This window comes from Toxotes jaculatrix, chromosome 2 (genome assembly GCF_017976425.1).
Source record: "Toxotes jaculatrix isolate fToxJac2 chromosome 2, fToxJac2.pri, whole genome shotgun sequence".
NCBI lineage: Eukaryota > Metazoa > Chordata > Actinopteri > Toxotidae > Toxotes > Toxotes jaculatrix.
The window spans coordinates 2,646,701-2,656,700 of record NC_054395.1 but is presented as its reverse complement, the minus strand read 5'-3'; the positions used below and the strand labels follow the sequence as shown (position 1 = coordinate 2,656,700).

Here is a 10,000-nt window from a genome sequence, read left to right as displayed (position 1 = left end):
TCTGGATTTCTCCACAAATCCAAGCACAAGAAGCCACGAAAAATGAGCTTTTCCACCTAACAAGAATTTTCTGACTACTCATCATCTGATAAAGTTTCTTACTATCTTTGATTACCTACAAGTCCATTTTTATCCAACACCGGCTCAGACACACAGTGATCTAGGGATAGCGTTTTGCTTCATTCTCAAAGATGGGGATAAAAGGCTTACAGCACCTGGTATTCCCAGGCGGTCTCCCATCCAAGTACTAACGAGGCCCTACCCTGCTTAGTTTCCGAGATCAGACGAGATCGGGCGTGCTCAGGGTGGTATGGCCGTAAGCAACAGCAAACCCTATAAACAGGCTCTTTATACATGCTAAAACGCCACGAAGAAATCCAATGTTGAATAGGGACATTGATCATCTGGATTTCTCCACAAATCCAAGCACAAGAAGCCACGAAAAATGAGCTTTTCCACCTAACAAGAATTTTCTGACTACTCATCATCTGATAAAGTTTCTTACTATCTTTGATTACCTACAAGTCCATTTTTATCCAACACCGGCTCAGACACACAGTGATCTAGGGATGGTGTTTCTCAAAGATGGGGATAAAAGGCTTACAGCACCTGGTATTCCCAGGCGGTCTCCCATCCAAGTACTAACCAGGCCCTACCCTGCTTAGTTTCCGAGATCAGACGAGATCGGGCGTGCTCAGGGTGGTATGGCCGTAAGCAACAGCAAACCCTATAAACAGGCTCTTTATACATGCTAAAACGCCACGAAGAAATCCAATGTTGAATAGGGACATTGATCATCTGGATTTCTCCACAAATCCAAGCACAAGAAGCCACGAAAAATGAGCTTTTCCACCTAACAAGAATTTTCTGACTACTCATCATCTGATAAAGTTTCTTACTATCTTTGATTACCTACAAGTCCATTTTTATCCAACACCGGCTCAGACACACAGTGATCTAGGGATGGCGTTTTGCTTCATTCTCAAAGATGGGGATAAAAGGCTTACAGCACCTGGTATTCCCAGGCGGTCTCCCATCCAAGTACTAACCAGGCCCTACCCTGCTTAGCTTCCGAGATCAGACGAGATCGGGCGTGCTCAGGGTGGTATGGCCGTAAGCAACAGCAAACCCTATAAACAGGCTCTTTATACATGCTAAAACGCCACAAACAAATCCAATGTTGAATAGGGACATTGATCATCTGGACTTCTCCACAAATCCAAGCACAAGAAGCCACGAAAAATGAGCTTTTCCACCTAACAAGAATTTTCTGACTACTCATCATCTGATAAAGTTTCTTACTATCTTTGATTACCTACAAGTCCATTTTTATCCAACACCGGCTCAGACACACAGTGATCTAGGGATGGTGTTTCTCAAAGATGGGGATAAAAGGCTTACAGCACCTGGTATTCCCAGGCGGTCTCCCATCCAAGTACTAACCAGGCCCTACCCTGCTTAGTTTCCGAGATCAGACGAGATCGGGCGTGCTCAGGGTGGTATGGCCGTAAGCAACAGCAAACCCTATAAACAGGCTCTTTATACATGCTAAAACGCCACGAAGAAATCCAATGTTGAATAGGGACATTGATCATCTGGATTTCTCCACAAATCCAAGCACAAGAAGCCACGAAAAATGAGCTTTTCCACCTAACAAGAATTTTCTGACTACTCATCATCTGATAAAGTTTCTTACTATCTTTGATTACCTACAAGTCCATTTTTATCCAACACCGGCTCAGACACACAGTGATCTAGGGATGGCGTTTTGCTTCATTCTCAAAGATGGGGATAAAAGGCTTACAGCACCTGGTATTCCCAGGCGGTCTCCCATCCAAGTACTAACCAGGCCCTACCCTGCTTAGCTTCCGAGATCAGACGAGATCGGGCGTGCTCAGGGTGGTATGGCCGTAAGCAACAGCAAACCCTATAAACAGGCTCTTTATACATGCTAAAACGCCACAAACAAATCCAATGTTGAATAGGGACATTGATCATCTGGACTTCTCCACAAATCCAAGCACAAGAAGCCACGAAAAATGAGCTTTTCCACCTAACAAGAATTTTCTGACTACTCATCATCTGATAAAGTTTCTTACTATCTTTGATTACCTACAAGTCCATTTTTATCCAACACCGGCTCAGACACACAGTGATCTAGGGATGGTGTTTCTCAAAGATGGGGATAAAAGGCTTACAGCACCTGGTATTCCCAGGCGGTCTCCCATCCAAGTACTAACCAGGCCCTACCCTGCTTAGTTTCCGAGATCAGACGAGATCGGGCGTGCTCAGGGTGGTATGGCCGTAAGCAACAGCAAACCCTATAAACAGGCTCTTTATACATGCTAAAACGCCACGAAGAAATCCAATGTTGAATAGGGACATTGATCATCTGGATTTCTCCACAAATCCAAGCACAAGAAGCCACGAAAAATGAGCTTTTCCACCTAACAAGAATTTTCTGACTACTCATCATCTGATAAAGTTTCTTACTATCTTTGATTACCTACAAGTCCATTTTTATCCAACACCGGCTCAGACACACAGTGATCTAGGGATGGCGTTTTGCTTCATTCTCAAAGATGGGGATAAAAGGCTTACAGCACCTGGTATTCCCAGGCGGTCTCCCATCCAAGTACTAACCAGGCCCTACCCTGCTTAGCTTCCGAGATCAGACGAGATCGGGCGTGCTCAGGGTGGTATGGCCGTAAGCAACAGCAAACCCTATAAACAGGCTCTTTATACATGCTAAAACGCCACAAACAAATCCAATGTTGAATAGGGACATTGATCATCTGGACTTCTCCACAAATCCAAGCACAAGAAGCCACGAAAAATGAGCTTTTCCACCTAACAAGAATTTTCTGACTACTCATCATCTGATAAAGTTTCTTACTATCTTTGATTACCTACAAGTCCATTTTTATCCAACACCGGCTCAGACACACAGTGATCTAGGGATGGTGTTTCTCAAAGATGGGGATAAAAGGCTTACAGCACCTGGTATTCCCAGGCGGTCTCCCATCCAAGTACTAACCAGGCCCTACCCTGCTTAGTTTCCGAGATCAGACGAGATCGGGCGTGCTCAGGGTGGTATGGCCGTAAGCAACAGCAAACCCTATAAACAGGCTCTTTATACATGCTAAAACGCCACGAAGAAATCCAATGTTGAATAGGGACATTGATCATCTGGATTTCTCCACAAATCCAAGCACAAGAAGCCACGAAAAATGAGCTTTTCCACCTAACAAGAATTTTCTGACTACTCATCATCTGATAAAGTTTCTTACTATCTTTGATTACCTACAAGTCCATTTTTATCCAACACCGGCTCAGACACACAGTGATCTAGGGATGGCGTTTTGCTTCATTCTCAAAGATGGGGATAAAAGGCTTACAGCACCTGGTATTCCCAGGCGGTCTCCCATCCAAGTACTAACCAGGCCCTACCCTGCTTAGCTTCCGAGATCAGACGAGATCGGGCGTGCTCAGGGTGGTATGGCCGTAAGCAACAGCAAACCCTATAAACAGGCTCTTTATACATGCTAAAACGCCACAAACAAATCCAATGTTGAATAGGGACATTGATCATCTGGACTTCTCCACAAATCCAAGCACAAGAAGCCACGAAAAATGAGCTTTTCCACCTAACAAGAATTTTCTGACTACTCATCATCTGATAAAGTTTCTTACTATCTTTGATTACCTACAAGTCCATTTTTATCCAACACCGGCTCAGACACACAGTGATCTAGGGATGGTGTTTCTCAAAGATGGGGATAAAAGGCTTACAGCACCTGGTATTCCCAGGCGGTCTCCCATCCAAGTACTAACCAGGCCCTACCCTGCTTAGTTTCCGAGATCAGACGAGATCGGGCGTGCTCAGGGTGGTATGGCCGTAAGCAACAGCAAACCCTATAAACAGGCTCTTTATACATGCTAAAACGCCACAAACAAATCCAATGTTGAATAGGGACATTGATCATCTGGATTTCTCCACAAATCCAAGCACAAGAAGCCACGAAAAATGAGCTTTTCCACCTAACAAGAATTTTCTGACTACTCATCATCTGATAAAGTTTCTTACTATCTTTGATTACCTACAAGTCCATTTTTATCCAACACCGGCTCAGACACACAGTGATCTAGGGATGGCGTTTTGCTTCATTCTCAAAGATGGGGATAAAAGGCTTACAGCACCTGGTATTCCCAGGCGGTCTCCCATCCAAGTACTAACCAGGCCCTACCCTGCTTAGCTTCCGAGATCAGACAAGATCGGGCGTGCTCAGGGTGGTATGGCCGTAAGCAACAGCAAACCCTATAAACAGGCTCTTTATACATGCTAAAACGCCACGAAGAAATCCAATGTTGAATAGGGACATTGATCATCTGGACTTCTCCACAAATCCAAGCACAAGAAGCCACGAAAAATGAGCTTTTCCACCTAACAAGAATTTTCTGACTACTCATCATCTGATAAAGTTTCTTACTATCTTTGATTACCTACAAGTCCATTTTTATCCAACACCGGCTCAGACACACAGTGATCTAGGGATGGTGTTTCTCAAAGATGGGGATAAAAGGCTTACAGCACCTGGTATTCCCAGGCGGTCTCCCATCCAAGTACTAACCAGGCCCTACCCTGCTTAGCTTCCGAGATCAGACGAGATCGGGCGTGCTCAGGGTGGTATGGCCGTAAGCAACAGCAAACCCTATAAACAGGCTCTTTATACATGCTAAAACGCCACGAAGAAATCCAATGTTGAATAGGGACATTGATCATCTGGATTTCTCCACAAATCCAAGCACAAGAAGCCACGAAAAATGAGCTTTTCCACCTAACAAGAATTTTCTGACTACTCATCATCTGATAAAGTTTCTTACTATCTTTGATTACCTACAAGTCCATTTTTATCCAACACCGGCTCAGACACACAGTGATCTAGGGATGGCGTTTTGCTTCATTCTCAAAGATGGGGATAAAAGGCTTACAGCACCTGGTATTCCCAGGCGGTCTCCCATCCAAGTACTAACCAGGCCCTACCCTGCTTAGCTTCCGAGATCAGACTAGATCGGGCGTGCTCAGGGTGGTATGGCCGTAAGCAACAGCAAACCCTATAAACAGGCTCTTTATACATGCTAAAACGCCACAAACAAATCCAATGTTGAATAGGGACATTGATCATCTGGACTTCTCCACAAATCCAAGCACAAGAAGCCACGAAAAATGAGCTTTTCCACCTAACAAGAATTTTCTGACTACTCATCATCTGATAAAGTTTCTTACTATCTTTGATTACCTACAAGTCCATTTTTATCCAACACCGGCTCAGACACACAGTGATCTAGGGATGGTGTTTCTCAAAGATGGGGATAAAAGGCTTACAGCACCTGGTATTCCCAGGCGGTCTCCCATCCAAGTACTAACCAGGCCCTACCCTGCTTAGCTTCCGAGATCAGACGAGATCGGGCGTGCTCAGGGTGGTATGGCTGTAAGCAACAGCAAACCCTATAAACAGGCTCTTTATACATGCTAAAACGCCACGAAGAAATCCAATGTTGAATAGGGACATTGATCATCTGGATTTCTCCACAAATCCAAGCACAAGAAGCCACGAAAAATGAGCTTTTCCACCTAACAAGAATTTTCTGACTACTCATCATCTGATAAAGTTTCTTACTATCTTTGATTACCTACAAGTCCATTTTTATCCAACACCGGCTCAGACACACAGTGATCTAGGGATGGTGTTTCTCAAAGATGGGGATAAAAGGCTTACAGCACCTGGTATTCCCAGGCGGTCTCCCATCCAAGTACTAACCAGGCCCTACCCTGCTTAGCTTCCGAGATCAGACGAGATCGCGCGTGCTCAGGGTGGTATGGCCGTAAGCAACAGCAAACCCTATAAACAGGCTCTTTATACATGCTAAAACGCCACGAAGAAATCCAATGTTGAATAGGGACATTGATCATCTGGATTTCTCCACAAATCCAAGCACAAGAAGCCACGAAAAATGAGCTTTTCCACCTAAAAAGAATTTTCTGACTACTCATCATCTGATAAAGTTTCTTACTATCTTTGATTACCTACAAGTCCATTTTTATCCAACACCGGCTCAGACACACAGTGATCTAGGGATGGTGTTTCTCAAAGATGGGGATAAAAGGCTTACAGCACCTGGTATTCCCAGGCGGTCTCCCATCCAAGTACTAACCAGGCCCTACCCTGCTTAGTTTCCGAGATCAGACGAGATCGGGCGTGCTCAGGGTGGTATGGCCGTAAGCAACAGCAAACCCTATAAACAGGCTCTTTATACATGCTAAAACGCCACGAAGAAATCCAATGTTGAATAGGGACATTGATCATCTGGATTTCTCCACAAATCCAAGCACAAGAAGCCACGAAAAATGAGCTTTTCCACCTAACAAGAATTTTCTGACTACTCATCATCTGATAAAGTTTCTTACTATCTTTGATTACCTACAAGTCCATTTTTATCCAACACCGGCTCAGACACACAGTGATCTAGGGATGGTGTTTCTCAAAGATGGGGATAAAAGGCTTACAGCACCTGGTATTCCCAGGCGGTCTCCCATCCAAGTACTAACCAGGCCCTACCCTGCTTAGCTTCCGAGATCAGACGAGATCGGGCGTGCTCAGGGTGGTATGGCCGTAAGCAACAGCAAACCCTATAAACAGGCTCTTTATACATGCTAAAACGCCACGAAGAAATCCAATGTTGAATAGGGACATTGATCATCTGGATTTCTCCACAAATCCAAGCACAAGAAGCCACGAAAAATGAGCTTTTCCACCTAACAAGAATTTTCTGACTACTCATCATCTGATAAAGTTTCTTACTATCTTTGATTACCTACAAGTCCATTTTTATCCAACACCGGCTCAGACACACAGTGATCTAGGGATGGCGTTTTCCTTCATTCTCAAAGATGGGGATAAAATGCTTACAGCACCTGGTATTCCCAGGCGGTCTCCCATCCAAGTACTAACCAGGCCCTACCCTGCTTAGCTTCCGAGATCAGACGAGATCGGGCGTGCTCAGGGTGGTATGGCCGTAAGCAACAGCAAACCCTATAAACAGGCTCTTTATACATGCTAAAACGCCACGAAGAAATCCAATGTTGAATAGGGACATTGATCATCTGGACTTCTCCACAAATCCAAGCACAAGAAGCCACGAAAAATGAGCTTTTCCACCTAACAAGAATTTTCTGACTACTCATCATCTGATAAAGTTTCTTACTATCTTTGATTACCTACAAGTCCATTTTTATCCAACACCGGCTCAGACACACAGTGATCTAGGGATGGTGTTTCTCAAAGATGGGGATAAAAGGCTTACAGCACCTGGTATTCCCAGGCGGTCTCCCATCCAAGTACTAACCAGGCCCTACCCTGCTTAGTTTCCGAGATCAGACGAGATCGGGCGTGCTCAGGGTGGTATGGCCGTAAGCAACAGCAAACCCTATAAACAGGCTCTTTATACATGCTAAAACGCCACGAAGAAATCCAATGTTGAATAGGGACATTGATCATCTGGATTTCTCCACAAATCCAAGCACAAGAAGCCACGAAAAATGAGCTTTTCCACCTAACAAGAATTTTCTGACTACTCATCATCTGATAAAGTTTCTTACTATCTTTGATTACCTACAAGTCCATTTTTATCCAACACCGGCTCAGACACACAGTGATCTATGGATGGTGTTTCTCAAAGATGGGGATAAAAGGATACAGCACCTGGTATTCCCAGGCGGTCTCCCATCCAAGTACTAACCAGGCCCTACCCTGCTTAGTTTCCGAGAATTTAGACGAGATCGGGCGTGCTCAGGGTGGTATGGCCGTAAGCAACAGCAAACCCTATAAACAGGCTCTTTATACATGCTAAAACGCCACAAACAAATCCAATGTTGAATAGGGACATTGATCATCTGGATTTCTCCACAAATCCAAGCACAAGAAGCCACGAAAAATGAGCTTTTCCACCTAACAAGAATTTTCTGACTACTCATCATCTGATAAAGTTTCTTACTATCTTTGATTACCTACAAGTCCATTTTTATCCAACACCGGCTCAGACACACAGTGATCTAGGGATGGTGTTTCTCAAAGATGGGGATAAAAGGCTTACAGCACCTGGTATTCCCAGGCGGTCTCCCATCCAAGTACTAACCAGGCCCTACCCTGCTTAGTTTCCGAGATCAGACGAGATCGGGCGTGCTCAGGGTGGTATGGCCGTAAGCAACAGCAAACCCTATAAACAGGCTCTTTATACATGCTAAAACGCCACGAAGAAATCCAATGTTGAATAGGGACATTGATCATCTGGATTTCTCCACAAATCCAAGCACAAGAAGCCACGAAAAATGAGCTTTTCCACCTAACAAGAATTTTCTGACTACTCATCATCTGATAAAGTTTCTTACTATCTTTGATTACCTACAAGTCCATTTTTATCCAACACCGGCTCAGACACACAGTGATCTAGGGACGGCGTTTTGCTTCATTCTCAAAGATGGGGATAAAAGGCTTACAGCGGTCTCCCATCCAAATCCAGTGTTGAATAGGGACATTGATCATCTGGATTTCTCCACAAATCCAAGCACAAGAAGCCACGAAAAATGAGCTTTTCCACCTAACGCCTAAAAGGCTTCCAGCACCTGGTATTCCCAGGCGGTCTCCCATCCAAGTATACATGCTAAAATGCCACGAAGAAATCCAATGTTGAATAGGGACATTGATCATCTGGATTTCTCCACAAATCCAAGCACAAGAAGCCACGAAAAATGAGCTTTTCCACCTAACAAGAATTTTCTGACTACTCATCATCTGATAAAGTTTCTTACTATCTTTGATTACCTACAAGTCCATTTTTATCCAACACCGGCTCAGACACACAGTGATCTAGGGATGGTGTTTCTCAAAGATGGGGATAAAAGGCTTACAGCACTTGGTATTCCCAGGCGGTCTCCCATCCAAGTACTAACCAGGCCCTACCCTGCTTAGTTTCCGAGATCAGACGAGATCGGGCGTGCTCAGGGTGGTATGGCCGTAAGCAACAGCAAACCCTATAAACAGGCTCTTTATACATGCTAAAACGCCACAAACAAATCCAATGTTGAATAGGGACATTGATCATCTGGATTTCTCCACAAATCCAAGCACAAGAAGCCACGAAAAATGAGCTTTTCCACCTAACAAGAATTTTCTGACTACTCATCATCTGATAAAGTTTCTTACTATCTTTGATTACCTACAAGTCCATTTTTATCCAACACCGGCTCAGACACACAGTGATCTAGGGATGGTGTTTCTCAAAGATGGGGATAAAAGGCTTACAGCACCTGGTATTCCCAGGCGGTCTCCCATCCAAGTACTAACCAGGCCCTACCCTGCTTAGTTTCCGAGATCAGACGAGATCGGGCGTGCTCAGGGTGGTATGGCCGTAAGCAACAGCAAACCCTATAAACAGGCTCTTTATACATGCTAAAACGCCACGAAGAAATCCAATGTTGAATAGGGACATTGATCATCTGGATTTCTCCACAAATCCAAGCACAAGAAGCCACGAAAAATGAGCTTTTCCACCTAACAAGAATTTTCTGACTACTCATCATCTGATAAAGTTTCTTACTATCTTTGATTACCTACAAGTCCATTTTTATCCAACACCGGCTCAGACACACAGTGATCTAGGGATGGTGTTTCTCAAAGATGGGGATAAAAGGCTTACAGCACCTGGTATTCCCAGGCGGTCTCCCATCCAAGTACTAACCAGGCCCTACCCTGCTTAGTTTCCGAGATCAGACGAGATCGGGCGTGCTCAGGGTGGTATGGCCGTAAGCAACAGCAAACCCTATAAACAGGCTCTTTATACATGCTAAAACGCCACGAAGAAATCCAATGTTGAATAGGGACATTGATCATCTGGATTTCTCCACAAATCCAAGCACAAGAAGCCACGAAAAATGAGCTTT

The 10,000-nt window shown here is 44.3% G+C and overlaps 23 non-coding genes and 1 pseudogene across 23 annotated transcripts; all 24 read right to left on the bottom strand.

The window, feature by feature from the left end:
• Window positions 1-203: 203 nt before the first annotated feature.
• LOC121176852 lies at window positions 204-322 on the bottom strand. Its single transcript, XR_005893085.1, has one exon. It is a non-coding gene; the product is annotated as a 5S ribosomal RNA (ribosomal RNA).
• Window positions 323-597: 275 nt separating this feature from the next.
• On the bottom strand, window positions 598-716 carry LOC121201589. The gene has a single exon (XR_005896692.1). It is a non-coding gene; the product is annotated as a 5S ribosomal RNA (ribosomal RNA).
• Window positions 717-1,000: 284 nt separating this feature from the next.
• Window positions 1,001-1,119, bottom strand: LOC121177756. Its single transcript, XR_005893361.1, has one exon. It is a non-coding gene; the product is annotated as a 5S ribosomal RNA (ribosomal RNA).
• A 275-nt stretch (window positions 1,120-1,394) lies between these two features.
• LOC121201583 lies at window positions 1,395-1,513 on the bottom strand. Its single transcript, XR_005896691.1, has one exon. It is a non-coding gene; the product is annotated as a 5S ribosomal RNA (ribosomal RNA).
• A 284-nt stretch (window positions 1,514-1,797) lies between these two features.
• LOC121177749 lies at window positions 1,798-1,916 on the bottom strand. Its single transcript, XR_005893360.1, has one exon. It is a non-coding gene; the product is annotated as a 5S ribosomal RNA (ribosomal RNA).
• A 275-nt stretch (window positions 1,917-2,191) lies between these two features.
• On the bottom strand, window positions 2,192-2,310 carry LOC121201577. The gene has a single exon (XR_005896690.1). It is a non-coding gene; the product is annotated as a 5S ribosomal RNA (ribosomal RNA).
• A 284-nt stretch (window positions 2,311-2,594) lies between these two features.
• On the bottom strand, window positions 2,595-2,713 carry LOC121177742. The gene has a single exon (XR_005893357.1). It is a non-coding gene; the product is annotated as a 5S ribosomal RNA (ribosomal RNA).
• A 275-nt stretch (window positions 2,714-2,988) lies between these two features.
• LOC121201572 lies at window positions 2,989-3,107 on the bottom strand. Its single transcript, XR_005896689.1, has one exon. It is a non-coding gene; the product is annotated as a 5S ribosomal RNA (ribosomal RNA).
• Window positions 3,108-3,391: 284 nt separating this feature from the next.
• On the bottom strand, window positions 3,392-3,510 carry LOC121177738. Its single transcript, XR_005893356.1, has one exon. It is a non-coding gene; the product is annotated as a 5S ribosomal RNA (ribosomal RNA).
• Window positions 3,511-3,785: 275 nt separating this feature from the next.
• LOC121201566 lies at window positions 3,786-3,904 on the bottom strand. The gene has a single exon (XR_005896688.1). It is a non-coding gene; the product is annotated as a 5S ribosomal RNA (ribosomal RNA).
• A 284-nt stretch (window positions 3,905-4,188) lies between these two features.
• Window positions 4,189-4,307, bottom strand: LOC121178563. Its single transcript, XR_005893787.1, has one exon. It is a non-coding gene; the product is annotated as a 5S ribosomal RNA (ribosomal RNA).
• A 275-nt stretch (window positions 4,308-4,582) lies between these two features.
• Window positions 4,583-4,701, bottom strand: LOC121177735. Its single transcript, XR_005893352.1, has one exon. It is a non-coding gene; the product is annotated as a 5S ribosomal RNA (ribosomal RNA).
• Window positions 4,702-4,985: 284 nt separating this feature from the next.
• LOC121175732 lies at window positions 4,986-5,104 on the bottom strand. The gene has a single exon (XR_005892774.1). It is a non-coding gene; the product is annotated as a 5S ribosomal RNA (ribosomal RNA).
• A 275-nt stretch (window positions 5,105-5,379) lies between these two features.
• Window positions 5,380-5,498, bottom strand: LOC121178386. Its single transcript, XR_005893616.1, has one exon. It is a non-coding gene; the product is annotated as a 5S ribosomal RNA (ribosomal RNA).
• Window positions 5,499-5,773: 275 nt separating this feature from the next.
• On the bottom strand, window positions 5,774-5,892 carry LOC121178547. The gene has a single exon (XR_005893771.1). It is a non-coding gene; the product is annotated as a 5S ribosomal RNA (ribosomal RNA).
• A 275-nt stretch (window positions 5,893-6,167) lies between these two features.
• Window positions 6,168-6,286, bottom strand: LOC121201559. The gene has a single exon (XR_005896686.1). It is a non-coding gene; the product is annotated as a 5S ribosomal RNA (ribosomal RNA).
• A 275-nt stretch (window positions 6,287-6,561) lies between these two features.
• On the bottom strand, window positions 6,562-6,680 carry LOC121177730. The gene has a single exon (XR_005893351.1). It is a non-coding gene; the product is annotated as a 5S ribosomal RNA (ribosomal RNA).
• Window positions 6,681-6,964: 284 nt separating this feature from the next.
• On the bottom strand, window positions 6,965-7,083 carry LOC121178440. The gene has a single exon (XR_005893668.1). It is a non-coding gene; the product is annotated as a 5S ribosomal RNA (ribosomal RNA).
• A 275-nt stretch (window positions 7,084-7,358) lies between these two features.
• On the bottom strand, window positions 7,359-7,477 carry LOC121201548. Its single transcript, XR_005896684.1, has one exon. It is a non-coding gene; the product is annotated as a 5S ribosomal RNA (ribosomal RNA).
• Window positions 7,478-7,751: 274 nt separating this feature from the next.
• On the bottom strand, window positions 7,752-7,872 carry LOC121177192 (annotated as a pseudogene).
• Window positions 7,873-8,147: 275 nt separating this feature from the next.
• LOC121201543 lies at window positions 8,148-8,266 on the bottom strand. Its single transcript, XR_005896681.1, has one exon. It is a non-coding gene; the product is annotated as a 5S ribosomal RNA (ribosomal RNA).
• Window positions 8,267-8,961: 695 nt separating this feature from the next.
• On the bottom strand, window positions 8,962-9,080 carry LOC121176687. The gene has a single exon (XR_005893041.1). It is a non-coding gene; the product is annotated as a 5S ribosomal RNA (ribosomal RNA).
• A 275-nt stretch (window positions 9,081-9,355) lies between these two features.
• On the bottom strand, window positions 9,356-9,474 carry LOC121201537. The gene has a single exon (XR_005896680.1). It is a non-coding gene; the product is annotated as a 5S ribosomal RNA (ribosomal RNA).
• A 275-nt stretch (window positions 9,475-9,749) lies between these two features.
• On the bottom strand, window positions 9,750-9,868 carry LOC121201532. Its single transcript, XR_005896678.1, has one exon. It is a non-coding gene; the product is annotated as a 5S ribosomal RNA (ribosomal RNA).
• Between the last annotated feature and the right edge of the window lie 132 nt (window positions 9,869-10,000).